The following is a 6,134-nucleotide window of genomic DNA, read 5'->3' on the forward strand; positions in this document are numbered from 1 at the left end:
TGGATTAGCCATACCATCCCCCGAACTACTTTTCATCGAGATATATAAGTCTCGGGGATTGCACTGACATGGCAGGGGCGATCTACCATGCACTCGCTAAATTACTACTTTCTACGTACTATAGCCTATTAACTTTCTATGTAGTAATTAGCTTCATGAGTGAAGAGTTCATCTTCCAACGAACCTCTCCACCATCTCTCAGAAACTCGTCGCCGAGTTAGTAGCCCAAAACCTTAAACCCTTCTTAGCCGGCCGAAGCCGTTGTCCGAGGATCACCACTTGGAGGTGAGGGTTTCGGCCATCTATGCTCCCCATTAAAGCACAGTTTATCTCCCTGGCTACAACAACAGCAAAATCACCAACTGCTTCGAGCAGAACCTAACCATATCACCAACCGTACAATACCCATCACAGCCACAACGAACTGCGCTCACGCCAACTGCTACGCGCACATCACAATCTCGTCAACAGTCTACCAGCGAGTCAACACAACAATAAGTCACCCACAGCCAAGGGTCAGTCACCCAGATACGCCCATAGCGGCCAGCGGTGGCACGACCCGTACTTCCCTGGCCAATGGTCCGGCGATTCAAGGCCGGAAAGCCAAAGGTACTCCAGAGCTGACGTGACTAACGGCCAACGATCCGACACCTCGACGTCGGAAAGCGGTCCTAAGAGAAAAGCACCCTGCTCTGCCCCGGCAATAGGCTTTGCGCTATCACCGACAGCGGCACCCTACTCTGCTCCGGCAACAAGCTCTGCGCTATCATCGACAACGGCATCCTGCTCCGCTCCGGCAACAGTCTCTACGCTATCATCGACAACGGCACCCTGCTCTGCTCCGGCAACAGGCTATGCGCTACCATCGACAACAGCACCCTACTCTACGCAAACAACAGGCTCTGCGACCACTCATCGACCTAATGGTCAACATCAGCAGCAGAAACGCGACTGCAGCAACTAACAACGGCGCCACACCCAAGCCGTCACCGACCGGCCAATACCGGAAAAGCGTAACATCAGCCACTTCTCTTTCCCCCGAAGAACGGAGGACCTGTGAGGACCCAAAGTCGTCCCTCGTTTTGGCCTCACGTGTTCTCCGTTTCTGGCTGGGGAGAGAGGAGTGTTAGAAAGTAAGATAGCATAAGATGGGATAGGCATAGCGTAAGAATAGGATAGATATAGGATAAGAATAGATTAAGATAAGATAGGAGTAGACTAACCTAGAGAATGGAATAGATTAAGATAGAATAAGAATAGAGTAGTCGAGTTAGTGGAGGAATACATTAGTTAAGTCTCTCGCGTTTGGGACTCCGAAGTAGACGGTTGCGCTTTAGCCACCGAACAAGCAAGTAAAGTAAAGTTTATGAAATAAAGAGTCCCTGCAAAAATATAAGTTTCTTGTGTTTTTTTCCCAATTCCCTGGGCCGCTGAGCTGCCCCAGCTTTGAGGAAAAGGACAGAAACGTCCTCACAATACACATCTCCACGCTTTACAAATAGTCGCGATTTTAATGAGAAACATCAGAAAATTCTTCTAAGTAGCAAAATGTACGGCAAAGATCACACGGCTTTTAAAGCTAATTATTGATGAATGTTTAAGGGATTCTGTACCCGCGACTATGGATGAATATCATAAATTGACACTAGTGCAAGATGTTTTAAGATCTGAGCAAACATTGGTCGATAATTTCTTTATACATCCCGAAACACATTGTACACTAACTAATTTTACAAAACTGAATTCTCTCTCTTCCTCTCTCTCCGCCCTTAAAAGTGAACTTAGATCTCCCAATTTGTTGAGGGTTCTTGCGAAGAAATTTTCACATCTGAACAGTTGCACTCGGACAGATAATATCTATGGTCAATACGATTTTGCGAAGGTTTCGAAATTGTTCGGAGAGATCTCTGCTGTCTATCCATCGGTTTAGAGAAAGCTTATACTAGTGTTACTAGACTACTAATCAAGACTCAATCAAAGTGTATCAACGATCGCCTATATTCTAGAAATATGCCACTTTGACAATTCTGTGGCTATCTTCCTTATAAAATATGAGAGTTATACGTTCCTGCCGTGTAAGGAGTTACTTCCCATGAAAAGCCTTAAATGCGGCTAACTTCTTATTAAAAACTCTTTGTCTGTTTTGATGGGCATAACTCGGATATATTTAATGCTCTTTTTTTTGGATTGTTGGGTGGAGATGGACTAAGCCAATGGGTTTGTGGCTTATTGCCCGAATTGCTTCATTGGGAGTGTATTTGATGGATAAAATTGTCGCATCAACACGAGCTCTCTCTGCATGAAAGTCGGCTTTTACATTTAAAAAAACCGCAGTGGCCAGGTACCCAAACAAGGTGACAGTCATTCACTTAAGAGTCATGCAACATCTTATGAATATGAAACACAAGTTGATTCTCTGCATCTCTTTTATTTATTAGAAGTAGAGCTGACTTGCTATCAGAAGAAATAACAAACCTTTTGATACCATCAGAAATAGCAACCTTAATAGCATGTCGGATGGCGAGCAACTCAATAAAAGTCGAGGAAAGTTCATCCGCCACTTTGACTCGATGTAGTATTTTAGATAGATGTTTCACAACCGAGAAGCCATATACATTATGTCTGACGGAATATATTGTAATCGGATTGGCACTTGAAATATAGCTCTTGAGCATATTCAAATATCTTTTATTATCATGGTCATTCCATCCAGCACAACCGCTTAATTTTCGGCTAGAACGTCAATGACCATTGATGTAATTCCAGAAAAGACGTGGGCTGCCGTTACCATATAAGTCTTTCATCGCAATAGCTCTATGTGTCCTTTTCGCCTTTCTAACTGCAGACCTCCATTCTTTCAGTGTTTTCTCATATTCCATGCAGTTGGCTGGATTGGCATATTTACTCATGTTTTTCCTTGCAGTTTGGTGTTTGCGGAAAAGTGTTGACAGGGAAGAGTTCCACCAAGGTTTAGGTGAGAAGGCCTCAATGTCAGGAAAGTCTGGTCTAGCAGACCGAATCACAGACCGAAAGGCACTTTCAATTGATGATAAATCGGAAGGAAGATCAGCTTTAGAAAGGCGGTCCATAAGCAAGTTGCGTGAAATGAAGTTTTCTATTTTCTTGACGGAATTGTTGCAACTGTCGAATAAAATGGGAGAGTGCTGACTTTTGCCAATGGAAACGTTAGATGTGTCCCAGTGGAAAGATAAAATAGTTGATTTCGAGAAAGTTAGATCCAAGACACTGCTCGCCGTGCGACCATTCCGGTTACAGTGAAAGGTAGTACTGCCATTATTTAAGACACTGAAACTGCTGGAATTGATGGCATTTACCAGGATCTTGCCTTTGTTGGTCGAGACTTGATCGCCTTACAAGAAATGTCTTGCATTGAAATCGCCGGCTAGAATCACATTTTGTTCGCCGTCAAGAAAGTTACATAATCTCTGAATCTTATCACGAAAGGTTGTACATCGAGACTGGGTGGAAAATAGCATGATGCTATGAAAAGATTCGGTATAAGATTCATGGTTTTGATGATGATAATGTCAACGGCAGAGTTATAGGGAATACGTCTGAAATTGACACCTTTTTTAACTAATATACTAACACCACCATAGCCATCATTTCGACGGGGCGAGAATTGGCACAGACAGACATTTTCTCTTCAAAATCTTTAATAAGATTATGAGGGATCATCGGACGGATACTTTCTTTAATCGCAGAGATTAATCTTTCAAGTTCTGAGGAACGCAAATAGTTATTTGAAATTGAAGACTTGTTCCAGACGGCTTGGGGGGTGAATTGAGAGAAGGTTTGGTGGGTGAACTGATTCGGAACGAACCGATCGTCTTTTGACGACAGCATTAAATTTATTTTTGGTTAAAATTTTATTGGCATTTTCATTGTCGTCCTTACATGAAATGGCAGACGCGTTCCTCAATGGAGGGAAGTTGTCGTCATAAGAGATGTTGTCAAGACATTCGAAGTAATTAGACAAAAACTTCTTTTTACCTCTTTATACGAAAGATGTTTAATTGCCATGATTCTGTTAATGTTTGATTCAAGTTCCCTGTTCGAGCAAAACTTGTTGACAGTGTTGTGCTCACCTGAACCACAGGACAAACACTTCACTTTCTCACAGTTCATACACTTCGGAGACTTCCCACAGTTTAGGCATCTGCTCTCCTCAGCTTTACAAAACTTTGAAACGTGATCGTATCTACCGCACTTAAAGTATTGCTTTAAGGTTGATACAAAGTACTCAACTGGTAAATGACAATAATTGAATTTAATTGATTTAGGGAGGGTTTCCCTTTAAAGCCGATTTTGATGCTGGTTGTGGGAATCCACTCATCCTTGTTGTTGGGATTCCTTTTTTGAAAACCGACGGTGTACTTGATCTCAATATCGGACACAGCGTTTATAATTATCTCTACACTGTATATACTTGGGATGTTTCGAATAAAACGGATGAGGCGCACATACCGGTGAATGACCTCGGTATGTACGCCTTTAAATTCTTGTTAGTAAAATCGTTATTTGCGGCAAAGTAGTTGGCGTTGGTAGCAGAGCTGAAAAGCAGTTTGGCTCTGCCCTGCTCTCTTCTTCTTCCTTCCCTCCTTTTTTTCCTTTAAATTTCTTCCAAAAAATTTGGTTACTTTATTAACCCCCTTTTCGTTCCTCTCATTTTCCTTTTTTAAATATTTAAATTCACGTTTTTTTTTCTCTTATTTGTTTATTTATTTATTTACTTATTTATTTTTTTCACTAACACCGGTAAAACTTATCCAGCTGCCGTTTGCAGAGATGTCATGTTGTATCAAGTGTGAATGAAATGCGAAATATATATTTAATACATTTTAATTTTTGTTCAGCATATCTATCAATTAATGCGTGCCAGTTGAGTTCGAAAGGAAAACAGCTATAGAATGTATAGAAATAATGTAACTTATATGTCCAGATTGTTAAAACTTTTGTTTGTTGGTTATATGCGAGGAAATACAATTTCTTACTTGTATAATTAATCACTTTTATTGTCAGCACTCATTGAAACTGTGCAATCGAAACATTTTTTCAATTTTTAAGTTACCACGTTCAGTAGGCAGGTGCGCAGTAAGCGGTGTCAATTGAGAAATACGAACTTTACATCATGGCAAAGACACAAATGGATGGCAGTAAATCGGTGGGGGTGAGTTCACATGTAGTGATCGAGGTTCCGTCTGGAGAAGCTGAATCCACACAGCGAGCAGCTGCGAAAAATAATATTCTTGAAACTGACTGTAATGTGCTAGCTGCAGCCACTCAAGTTGTTGTAAGTATGAAGTTGAATCGGGCTGCTATCAATAGGAATATCCTTAGTCGGAGTGCTCCAGTTCTCCAGTGTTCTCTGCTAATGAGCTAGCGGTTCCCAGCCGCAAAGCGACTGCTGTGTCGCCCGTTGCTTCTACAGCGATGGAGATCCTATAGTGGCTCATCAGTATTTGATATTATTAGGACACGTTAAAAAACGTTTATCTTATGGTGAAAATGACGGGGAACATTTTTCCGAAATCAGGTAAGACAAAGAAGCTAGTATGCAAAAAGTGTAGCTAATGTACGCCTCTTTGCTACCAATCAGGCGAAACTCTATCGCTGCTACGTCTTCTTTCTTACTTTGTATTCCATAATGAAAGTATTAAGCTGGCACAAGATATGAAAGTTGGGATTTCAATATGGGAATTAGGACAAGCTTTAAATTATTTTTATGAACTATTTTTAATTACTTCTACAAGAAACGAAAAGAAAGTAGAGCCAACTTAATAACTATTTGCAATGCAGCCAATAACCTATGAGAGGTCGCGTTCGTGTTTATTATTGAACACTTTCTCAAAGGGCTAAATACTAAATGCAAACCCTTTCAAAGGGAAACAACAAATTTCGTCTCAAATGTGATACTGCACATCGAGTAAGATCAAAGAAGGTTTGGGAGCAAAATCTAAATTTTATCATTACGCATATGAAATACCTTGCGACGTTTGTAGTAAATCAGCATGCACAGTACTAAGCCAGATTTGCACCACTTTAACAGACTCCGTGAGGAAATTTCTCTTTTAACAACAATTCTGTGCTCTTTTTATTCTCAACATATGAAA

Source organism: Glossina fuscipes, unplaced genomic scaffold, assembly GCF_014805625.2.
Source record: "Glossina fuscipes isolate IAEA_lab_2018 unplaced genomic scaffold, Yale_Gfus_2 61105, whole genome shotgun sequence".
Taxonomy (NCBI): domain Eukaryota; kingdom Metazoa; phylum Arthropoda; class Insecta; order Diptera; family Glossinidae; genus Glossina; species Glossina fuscipes.